Source organism: Hirundo rustica, chromosome 3 (assembly GCF_015227805.2).
Source record: "Hirundo rustica isolate bHirRus1 chromosome 3, bHirRus1.pri.v3, whole genome shotgun sequence".
Taxonomy (NCBI): Eukaryota; Metazoa; Chordata; class Aves; order Passeriformes; family Hirundinidae; genus Hirundo; species Hirundo rustica.
The window spans coordinates 10,858,143-10,875,036 of record NC_053452.1 but is presented as its reverse complement, the minus strand read 5'-3'; the positions used below and the strand labels follow the sequence as shown (position 1 = coordinate 10,875,036).

General features: G+C 41.5%; 1 protein-coding gene and 1 long non-coding RNA gene across 3 annotated transcripts in view; one reads left to right on the top strand and one right to left on the bottom strand.

Moving 5' to 3' along the window:
• EFEMP1 (EGF containing fibulin extracellular matrix protein 1) overlaps positions 1-16,894 on the bottom strand; it is a 45,841-nt gene that overhangs the window by 14,466 nt on the left and 14,481 nt on the right. The gene's annotated exons all lie outside the window — the stretch shown is intronic.
• LOC120750574 (uncharacterized) lies at positions 11,767-14,280 on the top strand. Its single transcript, XR_005700052.1, has 3 exons — positions 11,767-11,952; positions 12,292-12,395; positions 13,317-14,280. It is a non-coding gene; the product is annotated as an uncharacterized LOC120750574 (long non-coding RNA).

Below are 16,894 nucleotides of genomic sequence, written 5' to 3'. Positions count from 1 at the left end.
GCACCTGGAATGGTTTCAGTGCTGGCATCTCCAGTATTGCAGTAGCTACAGATGTGTCCTACTGTTGTGACTGATACAGGGGTGAGGAAGTGAGCGAAGATTCCCATGCTGAAAGCAGTGCCAAATATGGATTGTGTGGTGCAATCCCAGAGCAGCCCAGCCCTCGTGGAGTATGGGAAGGAGTAGTGGTGGATTGAACAGTGATGCTGCAGCTCTGCCTGTGAGTGAGGCCAGAGAGAAGTCTCCAGCTCCTGGCACTCAGTGTGACCCAGATCACTGTCCATTGCAGAAACAGTCTCTTTCCAGAGAGGTACTGGAGGAATAGAGGTGTGGGAGTCATCGGAAGGAAGCAACATCAACACTGGACTTTCCTCGGCATGTCCAGAGCAGCTCCATTTCTCTCTGAGGTGGCAGAGGCAGTTATTTACCAACATACACCTAGTTCTCTGCCCGTGGGAAATGGCACCGTCCCACACTGGGGACTGGGGATTGATTTGGGATTCCCGCTAAGTGTTTGTGGCTCTTGAGTGGGTAGATTGTCTATCTGCAGCTCTTCAGGGTCTCACCAAACTCAAGTTTCCAGATTGTTTTCCCACTTATGTCCTCCCTGTAGGGAAATCATTCACTCCCAGGTTGACATTCCATTATTATAAGGACTTATTTTTCCAGTTGAAATCAGACTTTTCCAATCCATGAGATTCCTAGATTTACCATAACCCTCGCAGTACCCTCTGACCTGACAGTGATTTTGATGTTCCATCAAATCCTGCTTTTAGCCTGTATCAAATTTGGGAATGAGATGGAAGTTACATGAAGCACATATTCTTCCCTAATTCTACCACCACATTCCATTTGATATTTCTTGACAGAATCCCTGGGCTTAAGTGTGAACAGTAAATGAGGCATCGGGAATCCAAACTTTTGGTTTCTGCCTGGTGCAGACATCCATGGCCATGATTTGGTCTCTGAGAAGACACTGCAATCTAGGGCAAGGGTGTGATACAGGGACATCACAGAGCTCACCAGCTCTAATCCTGAGAGCAAGATAAATTTATCTGACCTTTCCTCTCTAGCACGAATGTTTAATAATGTGTTACGTGCATGTGCATTTATAATAATTAAAAAAAATTAAATCAAGGCTCTCCACTGCACACACTTGTTCCTCTGGGGAGAGGGTGAGAGAACAAACATGTGACAGATGTTTGTCATGTTGCTTAATGCACTACTGGAAAGCACTCAAGATACCACAGTGATGAGTGCAGTATAAGAAACAGATCTAGAAAGAAAATATGGGGCTTTTACAAGCTCATTCTTGAGTATCTTCCCTCTACATCCTCTCTTCCAAATTTAGTGTCATCATGATAAAGTTCATCTCCAGAACTGTTTCAGCAGCTCATTCCATAGCTGAGGCTTCTGCCCTAAGGAAATATTTTGCCTGATAAGAAAACACCTGAAAACACTCCCAAATCATTCCTCATCAGCATGGTTTAAATTTCATTTCTAGATGTTGTACAACCATTTGTTTGTCCATGTAAGCCACATAAATTATACCAGTAACTAGTAATGAAAGTGATCTGCTCTTTCTTTTTTTTTTCATTTTCTAATCTCAGCTAACATTTCTAAAGGTTGTGCTGTTCCCTGCACATAAACAAGGGCTGTAAGTTTGTATTAGGTAGTAAAAAAACCTGAATGGCCTTTGATTATTGATGCATGCAACCTGCAAAATACAGATTAGTTCTTAAACTCTCTGAGTCTGATCAATGATGTTACTCAGATTTTTATTCCCAGACAGATTTCTTCTGGACAGTTACATCCTGTGTAGGTGGCAAATTCCTTTGAAATGGTCTGGGTATCATTAACAATCCTTTTGAAGATCAATCTTACTGGAAATTGGAGCTGGGTTACCTTCAGTGTCTTGATCATCGTAATAACTGAACTCAGATAATTATGTAGTCTTTCAGTAGGCCACTTAAAATCTAACTTATTAAGGAATTTATTTGTACTTTGGTTAGAAAAAATATTTTCAAAATGGGTTTGGATTGAGTACGTTCATTTCTTTCTTTTGCTTGTAAGTATTACATCCAGAATACTGCCCTGAAAGGATGTGACAAAGCACAGAATTCAGGTTCTCTGAACACTTGAATTCAGATCCATTAAGCATCATGACAGAGTCTTTAACCTCACTCTGTTTTTCCCGCTGGCTTGTGCTTGATCACACCTTGCTGTGCCCAGAACTGGTTGAGTGGTGTGGGCCTCTACCAAGTTGCTGTATAAAATCCTTAAATTAAAGTTCAGGTCAGAGTCTAAGGAGAAGTGGGGCAGAAACACAACAATTAAGGACACCATGTCTCAATTAAATGACCTGTGAGCTCCACTGCTCTTCCAGAAATGCGGATGGAAGTCCTCAGCTGTGCTGTGGTAAATAGGGCCTTCAGACCCCAGTGATTCACTCTGATGTAAACAGTGCTGTAAAATTTTGCAGCAGTTTCTGGGGCTGTTCTAGAAAGCTCCTTTTGGAAGACTTTGCCCATCCATAACTCTCTGCAAGTTAAGGGGATGCTCTGAGTTGCACAGGCAAGTGGTCTGAGGTTTGCAGGGTGCTACAGCCGTAGTGTGAGAACCATGGATGGCAGCAGAGTTTGCTCCTGTATTCCTTCAAAATATAAATCAGCTTGCATTTCACAGTTTTAATTCCACAAGCCTCACTAATAGCTGTACCCAGTGATTCCCTCATTTTCCAAAAATGTGCCCGCACTGCCTCTTGAAGTGATTTACACAATTCTGTCCCTCCACTGCTGACTTTGGCAGCCTGCTCTGTATTTCAACCACCAGTTGTGTACAAAAATTTTGCCTGACCTGCTTTTTAGCTATAGCTTTCCCAAACCCTCGTGCATGGCTCCCTCTTTTAGAGGTATTTTTTCTGCTTCTCTCCTGCACTCCATTCCCTCAGGCTCTTATCTAGATCCTTAAAATTTTCTTGCTAGTCTCTCTTTCTGAACTACAACCCTGGCTCCGTTCCCTTCCTGCTGTGACTCACTTTTCCCAAACCCCCTGACTCATGCTGCTCACTCACTTATGCAACAGCTTAATCTCTGTAATTTGCTTCATATCATTAGAAGCAGCACATAAAACCAGGAGATGCATTTCACCCAGGCTTCAGATTTTTAGAGAAGAAATGCTATCCACATCCACCTTCATCTTTTAAAAGCACTTGAAGCTTTTATCCTCCTTTCCAGCACATACCTGTATGTTGTGCTCAGAGCTGGAGAAACATTTTCTTAACTAGCTCAAGTGTGTATTACTCCTGTGACTGAAGCGTTCAGCTTGTTGCTGCTCACTGGCTCTCAAAATATTGCAATATATTTACAGCATCTTCTTGCTCTCTGTGTACATCCTCCTCTGTCCAAACAAAATGCTTCCAGGTTGCTTTTCTCTATCCTGGTCCATAGCAATCTTAATATTCAAGCACATAAAAAAGAAAGGTCTTAAAATATTTTATGTTATTGAAATTCATATTTCTGTCCCCACCGAGGAGCACTGCTGGAGCAGCTTCCAAATGGTTCACAGAAATCCAAACCCATGATGGTCCCACCGATGTCAGTGTTGCACTTGTCATGGGCTGCAGCGAACCTGTTCTCAATTTGTTTTGAATGTAAACCATAAATATTTTACTTATGGGTTTATATTTTTTGAGTTCTCAGTGTGAGCGAGGTCAGAAAATTACTTGGTCTATTTTTCTAATGGATTCATCTGAAGAACGAACATCAGCTCTCACATCAGCAATGGCACCAGACAGTCTGTTATCAGACACACAATGATCTGCATGGTGCTGCATCACCACTGGCAATTTATTTAACCTCAGTGTTCTGTCAAAACTTCCCCTTTCTGCTCATTTCACTAACTTTTATTCTGTCTTTAAGATGTTTTATACTGGCATCTTTCAGAAAGAACTACCTGAAGATAACATACTTGGAGAAATTTGACTTCTACAGTTCATCCATGGGTATGGGCTTTTTTATTTGACCAAATTAAGTATTCTGTCCCTTATTTATGTTTCTTATATTGTTCTTGCAACTGAAACCAAGCTCACTGCTATGTCGTTTCCTGGATCCTCCCTGATCCTTTCTTACACATAGGAACAACATTAGCAACCTCCAAATTCCCTGGTTCCCTCCCCAGCCTTAGCAAGCCATCAACAATTTCTGTCAAAGGCTTTTTTCTATTTCCCTTGCTACTTCCTTCAAAATTTGCGATGTTATTCATCTGGGCTGGATGCCCAGACAGCTTTTAACTCATTGGTGTTGTGAAGCTGTGGTTTGTGGTGGTAAAGCCCAGCATAAAATCTGTTACATAATATCAGGGCAGGAGGCAGCAGGAGATGAAGTATCCGGAGAAATTTCCCATTCCTGGAGTGGCAAAACCTGCCAATGCAGAGACCTTCACTCCAAGTGCTGTCACTGCCCAGTGGTATCACGAGGGACCCTCTCTAATTCTGCACAGCTCTGCAGCAGCCCAAAACCTCTCCTTTTTTTTTTGCTGGTTTTTCCCTTTTAAATTTTCCTTTGCCCTTTCATGTGAGGTATATTGGACTGATTGCCCTGGTAACAAGTTTTCACAGTTGAGCGAAAGTAACCTGCGCAAATCTTGTTTGCACAGGAAAAAGAGATGTGAGAGCCAAGACCTACATTTAAGCAAATAGGTGAGGTAGAATGTTTAAATTAATGAGATTTTCCTGAAAAACGGCACGACTCCTTTGGTGAGCTGAAACATTTTTCCCTCTCCAGTTTGAGAGTGCAGCAAAGCAAGTTCCTTGTGGATTCATCTCTTACTGCTCCTGGATGTCACGACAGAACACAGGAGAAGCAAAATATAGATGCGGTAAATGTGCAAAAAGAGAATTGGATACACCGCAACTCATTGTGTGATGTTTGTATTTGGACTGCAAGCGTGTGAGCAACCTCTGTGGATTTGGGCAAGCAACCCAAGCATGGTGATTCCAGGAATGGGAAGGTACAGGAAAAGCATTCTTCTATTAACAGAACAGAGTTAACAAGCTGTTGTAAGTGAGCCTGCCCTGCAGTTTTCTGTCACAATTATCTATTCTTTGGTATGTCCAAAGCAAATTGACTTGTCACACGGAACAGCTCAATAAAGGAGCGAGCCATAGATTTCAGCACTAGAACATCTCCCACATGCTTGCCAGTGGCAGGCAGCTGAGAGAGGAGAAAAGAAAAATGAATGAAGCTTTGAACTGATGCATTTGAAAATGCATTTCTTCCTTTCTCCTGCTCTTTCCCTCCGTGTGAGATGCTCCTTCCCTCTCCAGCACACACCAAGCACTCTGGGAGGTGCATTGCACACGGGAAATGGCTCCTAATTCCAAGATCCTTTGGAATTAGATGGATACACCTCATTATCCAACCACAGACACAGTGAATTAAATGAATGTGACACATAAAACATTGGTCAGGTGACACAGGAATTAAAATGATCACTGAGAGTGAGAGTGGTACAGCTGATAAGGTGTTAGTCTGATACAAGGCCACAAACTATTCCCAAAAGGGTTTTCTATCCAATGTTACTTCAATGTGTATCATTAAAATAAGAACATGGACAATAATGTGTCCTTGTGTTTAAAGTTTCTCAAAGGGAAGAGCACTTTAATCCCCCATTAGAAGACCACATTGTTAACTATTAGTCTTCCCACTCATCAAAAAGAAAAGTATTCCATGCTTTTGATGGATCTAGATTAATTTAAAATTCATATTCTTGGCTTTATTTTTGCTGGAGCCATAAATGGAGTCATTACAATCCACTAATTCAGAGCAATGTATCTGCGAGTCTCTTGAGTGCTTCAAAACATGAGTTGTCATAATGGTAAACTTTTTGATTTACGTTTTGCAATGGCTTATTTTTACTTTCACTAGAGTATTTCCTGCTGTTGCTTTCTTGTGATTTTATGCTAGAGGTCTAACAACTTGTGCTTTTTGTTCATGCCTGCCCAAGTGAGGATCACCCACCCATGATGACCAATACACTTGGACTGTGCTCAAAACCAACAAGGGTGGATTAAACTATTCCATTATTGCAGATGAAAGAGCTCTCCCCGACATCTGGCATATCATCTTCAAAACTGATATGGAACATTTCCATAAATTCAGCTTAACATTGTTTTTGTGAGTGTTCCAAAGTATTTTTAACATGAAGAAATTGCATGCAAACTAATTTCCTATTTGAAAGTAAATGTCTTGTTCTTATTTCTAATTCACACAGTTATTAAAAAAAAAAGTCTTAAAAAAGGAGGAAAAAAAGGGAAAAAAAGAAAAAATGTTCACTTAACTTGAAGCATACTGGTTTGTTTACTTAAGTTAATGGAAAAGCTAGTCAGTGTTTGATGTAAAGCTGCCCCCTTGCTTGAAAGGAAACCAAACAACTGCTTATGAATTATGAATATCTCCTAATACTTTCCAGAATTATCTGAAGGATGTATTTTTTTCTTAATTGCGTACACTTAAAAGTTCCAAGTTCCCTCTTCATTTCCATTTTGTTTATTTCTCTCCTTGGAAACCTCATAACCATTTTCCTTTAGCTAGGCTTGACTGAACAAAATATCACTGCTACAACCTGTAATATTGGGGAAATCAAGGCCTGAAAGCCCATTGTGGTTTTTAATTAGGAAGTTGAAGCTCATTAAAGCTCTGCAAGCCTTTTCACAGCACTTACACTGGCAGCTGCTAGACCTCTGTAAAGGAAAATATAAATATCTACCCACAAAGTAAGTTCAGGGCACATTTCAAAAATCAACTTTCATTCTGACACAGCTCAGAAAACAGTTTCTGCAAAACATGTTGCTTATCTTGTATGCTGGCATGTTTTCCACTGGTTTAGTCCCAGTCAGAAGTACAGGAACCTGATTTGGGGGGTTTTGTGGTAGTGGATGTGCAACTGATCAGAGCGGCTCTGCTGACACAAGAAACAAGGGACCTTTAGAAGGAACTTCATATGTAGGACAAGTGACTTAGAATATTTGATATGAGACCAATTTTATCAATACCATCTCATTCCCCTTCAGCTTTTGCAGGCTGAATGAGCCTTTTTAGGAATTTCAGTTTCCAAGCAGAGAACATTTAAGTTCAAGCCGAGTTCAATAGCAACTCTCCGAAGGAAAGGGCTTATCTAAATGATGATATTGTTTTTAGCACTAATCATCCTATCTGTTGGCAGTACCAACATGCTGCAATCTCCACAGCTCCCCATGTAAATAAGCAGATTCCTGATGCTGTTCCAGCTTCAGAGATGCCTTTGAAGGCATTATTCAGTTCTGAATTTTTCCTATGTGGTTATGTGATACGTTTAGCATGTGGCTGGATGTACCGACAGATGCCTTGTTTCATAGAAATGTACCTAAAATGTATTTAAAGTGTTATCTTCAGGCATGATGGGCCGTGAAATGGTTAAAAGAAATTCTCACTTTCATGCCTTCTACAACTTTTGAATGATGGAAGAATAGAAGCAAATTATAGAAATAGTACTTAAAAAAAGACACATCAGTTGATTTGGTCCAAAATATACTCTAGGGATGGGAGGGGACTGGAAGAGCTGGGATCGAAAAACATAATGTTCAGGTTGCACAGTTCAAGTGAAGTGAAAAGATGTGCAGAAGTTAAGGTTTCTGTGGCAGTATAAATTTGACTATGCCAAAACCAAGCAGTGTTAGACAGTTCTGATCTAACAAAACCACCAGGAGCTGGATTTTAGAAATTTTTGTCTGTCTGTTTTGCCCTAAGAATTCTTGTTAACTGCCTCCTCCTTAGAACTTGAGTGGAAAAGTCAATTTTCCATGTAATTCTTCACATGAAGAGGGCTTAAAATTGAATTTGAAGTTTTAAAAATTCTTTGTTTGCAAGAGAATAGATACAAGAGGTGAAGCCAGGCAGAGGCACCAGGGAAAAAACCCAATTCTTTGAAGGTTTTTTTTAAAAAAAAAAAAAAAAAAAAAAAAAAAAAAAAAAGGCAGTATGGATACTAATGAAGGAAGGAAAATGAACATGGGAAAACCAAGAGAGGAGCCATGGGGAGGCTGTGGAAAAGGGGAGATGGACGAGAGGGGTAACTGAAATAAGCTGAGGGTGTGCAGCCTGCTGAAGTTTGTAAGTAAGAACAGTGCTTGGGAAGTATTTCATGTTCTTTCAAAAACCTGACAAAAAAAATCTGAAAACTGAAAATTATTATTATTTTTGGCCCTACTCTAAAATTTTTCTGGGGTTTAGCCACATTTTTTTTTTCTGTGTTTGGGAACAAAAAAAGATTAAAAAAAACCAAAAAAACCCTACTTTGTTCTTTCAATGAGTCAGTAATAAATAAAGATGAACCTTCTGAAAACCAGAAGTTTCCCTGGGAAGAGAGAGCTATTTTTTCTTCCAAATTTCCTTTGCTTTAAAATTGGGATGTGCTCTGCTCTCAGGCTGAGGACCTGCCTTCCCAGCTGCCTTTAAGCAATCAAGTAGAAGTAGCAATTGGGACAGCTTTGCTCCCTTTTTTTTTTTTTTTTTTTTTTTTTTTTTTCCCCTGGTGTTTGGCTGGGAAGTTACATGGGTTTGCCTCAGAATAGATGCTGTGCTACCATAATCCTGGCACTTTTCACTGAAACTGAGATTTCAGCAGTGTTTCCTAGAGTAAGTGGAGAACTCCTGAAGCATCCTGAACATCCAGCTGCAGGGCTGGCGGGAGGGGGAAGTGCAGCAACCTGCTTTGTTTGCCTGAGCATGTGAATTTTTTCTGGTGTTTTTGGTGTTTGTTCTTTTTTTTTTTTGTTTTGTTTTTTTAATACTTTATGATCTTCACAGACTCCTGGCGAAGCTTAAAAGGTTAGTTTGAGAAGGGAGTGGCTATCATTTGTTTAGAAAATAAATAGCAAAAAGTAGGCCAAATACCAGTAAAGTTCCAGTTTTAAAGTATTAAACTAACACACAACACTGCTGACCTGGAAAGGTCACATGAAGTGGGAGAAAGGATGTATTTAGAGTGATTGCCAGGCAGGACGTGGGATCTCTCACTGACTTGGCAGTAGATACTTCATCTCTATTTGCTGTTTTTAATGCTCCTTATTTGCTAAGTTCTTAGGTTTGACAAGATCCATGCTTTATTTGTCAGCATTTACATGGTATTAAGCAAGTGTGTAAATCCATTCAGAGGGTAACCAAGGCCTGCTTTTCCTGCTTCATCCTTGGATATAGACAGGATGCTCAGAAACCTGGAAAAAGGGAGGCTTGGAGGGGGTTTTCATTTGGGGAGTGAGATCAGATAACAAGGTTATTTGTGACAAGTTTAAACTCGCTAAATCTGGTGGAATAGATTCAGTGCTTCCAAGTCTATCAGTGTGAGAGTGAGGAAAGAAATGCCTTCTGAAATGACAATAGAGCTTTTAGAATTCCTTCAGAAGAAGCAGGAAGATTTAATGGAAATGTAAAGATGTCAGCATCCCTCTCTATGGCCTGACTTTAGGGCTCTTGGCAAGCGTGGAGAAGAAAACCCAACGCAGCAGATAAATAATTGCTGCCACATCATCCCAGCACATCATCATCACTGCTGGATGAGATGAAAGGTATTTACAAACCAGAGGCTGCCAGCAGAACACAGGCAGCCCTAGCTTGATCCAGCTCCAGCTGTAATCAATAGGAGCCTTCAGCTAAACCAGAGCCTGAAGAACAAACTGACTGCTTTTTGAAACGTCCTACATGGTGAGTTCTGTAAGGCAAAGCTGGAGCTCAGCGGGACTGGGGCATGGAGGGATGCAGTGGAGTTTTGCTCCACACATTGTTTAGCAGGCTTCAAAGCTGTACTTTCCACCAACAACTGAAGCCTCATTTTTCATTCTCCCCCTTAAATCTCCCACTCTTGTTCTGTTTTCCCTTCCCTGTTCCTCTGGGTTCTGCCCTTCTAATTTTTCAAGGCAGAGAATGTGCCTTTGTTTGTGAAGTGCAAGGCGAGTTTATGGCACCCTATTCATTATATTTATGAATCATATCTAACTGATTTTTTCCCAGAGTCCAAAGGTGGCTGATTGCCTAAAGGCACTGCTCCTAATGCCTGTGTTTTCTATTTATAAGGTGTATTTTAGTTTACATCAGAAGCTGAGGGAAAGACTTCTGCTTGATATCACTTCTGCCAAACGAAACCCACAGAGAAACTGTGGCCAAAGGAATTCTGTACAAAAGTTGTCCGGACTCTGTAATTTTGTTCACGTGGGTGCATGGTAGTATACACCAGCTGCCAATAAAAACACTCTAAAATAGATACAGCCCTGTGCAAGTCTCCAGATGATCTTTAAACGTACAGAACACAGGTAAGGGAGCACAGGGAGACAGCCAGGCTTTGTCAGGACACAGCCTGGTGAGAAAATCAGCTTTTGCAAGGTGGTTGTGAGAGGAGAAGCAGCTCCTCCAACAATCCCTGCTACTCCCTGTAAGTTGGTGAAATTCCTAAAAGAGCACTTTAGAACCAAATTAAAGAAAATTGTTGCTTTTGAAGCCATTTGTGGTTGTGACCAAGTGCAGGCACTCCCCAGAACGTGTTGATGTTCCGTGAGCAGCAGAGCTAAGGACAGGGAGAAATGAACCCCTCCAAGGAGGGAACATTGGTCTGGGCCACTGCTCCACTGCTCCAGCAGCACAGAGCCCAGGACACAGGGAGAAGACCTGTGGGACAATCATTAGCATGGATGCCCATCCAAACTGAGCTTTTTGCCTCCAGAGAGCAGCAGGAATAAAAGGAATTGGCTTTGCAGCAACCAGAGGGACGGAACAGGCCCTGACAGATTCACTGGACAAGTTTTTTAATACTTTGTGGCTTGAGATGTTTCTCTTGCTTCTGGCCCCAGGAAGAAAGATGAGTGGGAAACTTTAGAATCATAGAATGGCTGGGGTTCGAATGAGTCTAAAAGCTCATCTAATTCCAACCCCATTTCATTGGCAGAGACACCTTCCACTATCCCAGGTTGCTCCAAGCCCTGTCCAACCTGGCCTGGAACTCTTCCAGGGATGGAGCAGCTGCAGCTTCTCAGAGCAATCTGTGCCGGGGCCTCACCACCCACACAGCCAAGAATTTTCTTCCTAATATCCGAGGTAAACCTACTCTGTCAATGTGAAAAAGTAGATTGTAAAAAATCTCTAACTTTCTTGTAGCCATCATTCCTGAAAAAGCATTGAAGGCTTTCTTCATACTTTTTTTTTTCCTTTCTTTTTTTTTTTTTTTTTTCCCCAGAAGGTTCTTTTCCTGGTTCTCTGTGTGTTCTATTCCCCTCTTTAAAAGGCATGAGATCCCAGATCCTTATGCTCTTGCAAATGGAATGTATGAGCCAAGTGCCAGGGATGCCTGTCTGCATCCTGGCACATCTGAGGGATGCCCAGGACATTGTCAGTACATTATTTGGCACTGTCTGGCTGTCTGGAGTTTTAAGCAGACAGCCATGAATGTGTGATTAAAATCCACTGTAGAGGTTAATGGCTGGGCAGGATCCACAGGGAAACATGAGGGACTCAGATGCTGCTGAACACAGGCCAGTGGTGGCTGGTCAAAAGAAATTCTGCTCATAAATTCTTGTAGGATGGGAGAAGAGATTTCTCAACTTAGACTTTCATCAAAGCTATTGGAAAAAGCTGTCAATCACACTTAGGGTTCTCAGAGATGCCTTGCTGCCTCAGATGCCTTCCAGATGAATTTAATTCCAGTGCATTGATTGTCCACTCAGCTTTGCAGCGGAGCAGGTCGGGGCAAGTCCATGCCATCCTCACTGAGCTGCTGGATGGCAACCAAATTGACTGGTGGCTCTTTCCTCATGGAAGTGCAGCCTTCCAGGAACTGATGAGGCAAGAGGTGAACTGGCAGAAGATGAATCTAGGAGAGGCTAATTATATCCAAGTAATTAATGCCAAGAGCAAAGAGAATGAAAAGGTGAAGCAAGGAGAGATGTAGCTAAGTATTAGGAAGATGGTCTATTTATAGCAGAGAAAGAATAAATATCTATGAGCACATTCATTTCTCACCCATAGGATAAAGGGGGAGGGGTCACTTAAAGTTCTAAAGCCAAAATGTTTTAAAGTAGTTTTTAAAGTAATTTACTAATCTTATTATTTATGCAATTATGGTTGTTAGCTGGAATAACCCAAACCAATGTTTAGCATTAAGCCTTATCCCAAGCTAATCAACCTCAAATTCACTGAGAAAATTTGGGAGATCTAACCTGGATTTCTCTGTGCTCTTGGGTTTCAAAAAACTCTGGCCGTGGAGAAGGATTCCCTTGGTGTTCTGCTCCTAAACCCTGAACCAAAACCCAGGACCATGTTCAAGCAGCAGAGAGGAGAGAGGGGGGCATTTCAGAGGACAGCAAGGACCAGGTAATGAAAGTTGTGCATTGTAAAGATTTTTTTTTTAAAAAAAAAAAAGCTTTTTCGAAATACAAGGTTTACAGATAGAGACTACTGAAGAGGAGGGGAAGTTTTTTAGGAGACTAAAAACATGTGGGCTTCAGTAGCTTGAAAACTTTCATAGATAGCATTTAACTAACTTCCCTGATTTAGAGCCTGGGTTTAATTAATTAGATGCTACTGATAAATATGCAAAACACCAGTGGAAGGCTAATGATAAAATTGGTTTCTAACAGTTAATTGAACATTCTCAGTAGTGAGATCTTTATCTAAATTTATTTAGGACCTAACAGACTGTGGGTTTGCTTTAGAGATTTCATGCACAGGCAAAAAAATCAGCATGAAAGAAAAGAAATAATGTCTCAGCTAATAACCAGAAGATTTTCTGAAGGGATTTCAGAGGTTCAAAAACACCTCTGACAAATGAAATCCAAGTCATGAAGGTTCTTTTCCCCTTTTATTTTCTGGACTGGGAAATGTTCAGTGTGTTTTAGGATCAAGTCCAAATGATTTTTAAGGAGTTAGGTCTTGTTTTCAATAAAAGGAAAATAAAAAGGAAGCAAACCATAATAGATAAGCAAGGCTAAATACATATTAAAACAAAAAATCTTTTCAAAGCAAAGAACAATGGCCTCTTATCTACAGAAGTTTCAGCAAATAGATTAATTCTTCATATTGACTTAAAATTCTTCGGCTTGATTTATTATTCCCCTTATTTGTGCAGGAATTTTTATTTACCCCACAAGGCTTCACACTTACTGCATGTACGTGTGCTTGCCCAAAATGTTCAGTGGTGGAGAGCAAAGGCCCTTGAGTCAGAAAAGGAATCCAAGAGGTTTCTGGAAAGATCTCTGTGGATGCACAGTCACATGTCATTTTGTCCCCAACCAGCCCCTTCATCCATCTACTCCTCAGAAGGGACAGAACAGATCTGGACTGAAGATCATCAACAAGATGGAAATTCAACTTCCAGAAGGGATAAGATTTTACAGAGAACATACTGAGGAGCCGGTTCTCGTAATCAAGCCAGGTCTCATTTCCTAGAGAAGTGGCACGAAGTATTTAGTGAGTAGAAGTGACAGCATGGCTTCATCTGGCACTGCAAACTCACAGTCCTGTTCGGAGTCACCATAAATCATCAGCGGTAAAGTATCTGGTTTCCTAAAGGAGCAGCTTTATTTCATTAACATTTTGAAAGTGACGTCGCTAATTGTACCGTAATTTATCCAGGACCACAGTGTGAACTGCTGTTTTCAGTCAGGTTTTGGCCCTCCTTGCCAAGAGTTTAAGTACAGAAAAGAGGAAGGGAGAGCAAGGAATTAAAGAGAAACAAGAATTGAAGGGTATCTAAAAGGGGCAGCAGTGGTAGATGTGAGACAAGCTGGGATTTTCATTAGAGGGATCTGAAAACTGTCCCAGCAATGGAACTGCAAGCTGAGTAAACAGCCAATTCCTCCAGGTCAAGGCTACTCCCTCCGATACTCTCAAGTATTTCCTACCCACCCATGAGCAGGATCAGCCTGTGCCTGGTATTGCAGGCTTGCTCTGGCAAGTTTTTTACTGAGGGGTTTTAAAATAAAAGATCCTAGCAACAAGGTGAAGGACTGATTAAGGCCAGCAGTGAGCAGTTGTGTAAACTGAGGCATGTGCAAAGGTGTCAGGGAAAATACTGGGATCTAAGTATGTGCTTTAAATGCTGGAATGCAGCTGAAGGTGTCTTAATATGACACTTCAAAGTACAAGCAGTGGTTTTGTTTATTAAAATCAGTCTTGATGTTCTCTCACTACTTTGAGAAGCTTGGTGGGTACTAGTTATGAAAACACCTGCAGTTATTCAGAGTTCAAGTATGCACAGTTACGGATCAGTGAAACTTCACTTCTCTCCTTGTGTGTGGATGCACATTGATTTTTTTTTTTTTTTTTTTTAACTGGAAATTAAAAACCTGCAGAGATTCACTTGTAGTGGGAGTTGGGTCATGGGAGGTTGGAAATGACATTCAGACAGTCTGCTCCTCAGGAAATGGTTTTCATTCAAACCTAGGGCTGCCCAGAATTGTTACCTCCCTTTATGGAGAACATTTCCTTACCTATGCATTTGTAAGAAAACAAACCCGTTTTACCCCAAGCCTGCATTTTTAGCACATCTCTTTTTTCTGTGTCAATCCAGAGTGAAATGTAAAGAGGGGTTCTGAGTACTGGGAAAACCTTTTTCACTATTAGGCCAGTCAAGGTGTGGAACAGATGCCTAGAAAAAGTCTGTGCTCTCCTTCCACGGGGTTTTTCAAGCCCTGACTAGATAAATCTCCCAGGTCTGATCTCAGAGCTGAGCAGGATGTTGGGCTGGAGACCTCCCAGGATCCCTTCTCACCTGAATCATTCTGAGCTGCTGTAAACATACTCTAAGCCATAACCAGAATGGAGAACTCTACTACCTTTCTTTCCTCTGACTTTTTATAGTGTTCTTCAGGCAGGAATTGAGTGCAGTGAGGTTTCTGATTAAAACTTGTGGAAACTGTCACACAACTTCTTTTTTAATGCAACCTAAGCACCAAGCTAAATAAATTCAGCCCAGCTGTGAATTAAGAGAATAACCGTAAGGAAACCAGTTGGTCACCACTGGGCTAAATTGTGAAATTAGTGCTAAGAATAGTTAACAATGGGACATAAGCATTTAATTTTTCAAATTAAGGACAAATGATAGGAATGGAAAAACCTGCATATTATCGTTCCAGTTTTTAAGGGCTGTTGTCTGTGCAGCCCATCCCAAGTGCATCCCAATGGGACAGTAATGCTGTCTTGAAGCTGGCTTTGTGTGACAGAGGCAGTTCTGGAACTCTGGGCCGTAAAGCCGAGTGCGTGTGTGTTGGTGTGTTCCGCGGCGATGGGTTCCATCCAGGCAGATCCCACGGCTGTCCCGCTCGGAATGTTACAGCCAAATTAAAAACCCTTTTTTGGTTTGTGCTGCCTTTTTGCTGTTTTTCCTGTTCTTACACACTTGGGGTTGTTCTTGCTGGCTGAACCCCCCGATAGCCAATGAGTACGTGAAAATCCCGACCGGTCCCTTTTGTCTCTTTAATGCTTTCTTTAGGTTGCTGCTCAGGGCTGCAGCAGGAGTGGGACCCCACCCTGAGGACCAGGCTGTGCAGTGGCTCCTCAGCCCCTGCTTGGTCACACATGAGGCATGTGAATGGAGCCCCCGGGGCTTCCTCAGCCTCCACCAGCCAGAATGTTCTGAGGCCATTTTTTGGCTGGCTTGGACATGACAGATACTAAAACAAAGAATCAAATGCAAGGAATGATATAAGCTGCTTGTGCTGCTGCTTTTGTCCCAAATGCACCAGTGAACACAGCAATAGTGGGGCGTGATGTGCTGGTTAAGTAACACATCACAGAATATTCCGAGCTGAAAGAGATCATTGAGTCCGACCCTTAAGGTAGGGAAGTGCATGCCCCATGAGGCTGGTTTTAGTGAAAGACAGTTCCTTCTCTGTGCACACGTTGTTCAAAAGAATGGGGCCTTGGGGGGCCCCTGGAAGCTGTGCCAGTACTCAGTGTCACTGGATTTCGGTATTGCTTGCTCTACCCCACAATAACAAACCCTGACTCCTACGATGACAAGTTCTGGTATCAATACCTGATTTCTTTTTGACATAGAAATGGATTTGACAGCTAACAATCAGATTATTTACACACAGCTCTGTCAGAATTACAGAAGCTTTTGTCTGAATTTCCTAGTGGTTTTAATTTTTAACAAAACTACACTGGTCTGTGCTCTCCCATAAAAGGCTCAACCCTCTGCAGTCTGTAGGGTCAGGAGTGGTTCCATTATGGGACTGAAAAACTGATGTCCACCAGGCTGTTTAGCCAGAGCTTTGGGGAATTGGCTTTCTGCTCAACCCAGAGGTAACAGCCACCAAATCCACAATGATGGAAAACATACAGATTCTATATGTTTTTCAAATTGCACTCAGAGATACTTCAGGAAAGTATAGATATCACCAATCTGCTCTTCAACAATCAACTACATCCTGACATTCATTAAGATCTGAGGATTGCCCTAAGCATAAATTAGGTTTTTTAATATTTTTAAAAGTTGTTGCTTTTTAACTTCTGCTTTCACTGTATAAAATGTCCAGACCTTTGATCAATTTCCTAAACTGTTGGCCCCAGTCCTAATCCATGGCAGAGATTTTGGGAAGCGTTTCCTTTTGGGGGCTTCTCCAACCATACCACCTTCCAGCATCACAAATACTCAAACTGTGAAGTTCAAAGTGGGAAAAAACAGCTACAAACATGCCTTCATTATTTCTGTATGGTTTTGCTACACTTTTATCTGCTGTTAAAATCTCTCTTCATCCCCAAGCTGCTGCTTTCTCCTGCTGCTCCTGTTTTTCAGTATCCCTCTGTCCCAGGCTCTACAAACAGCTGCCCTGCTCCTGAGCTGTTTGAGAGGGAAGGAAACCAAGCAA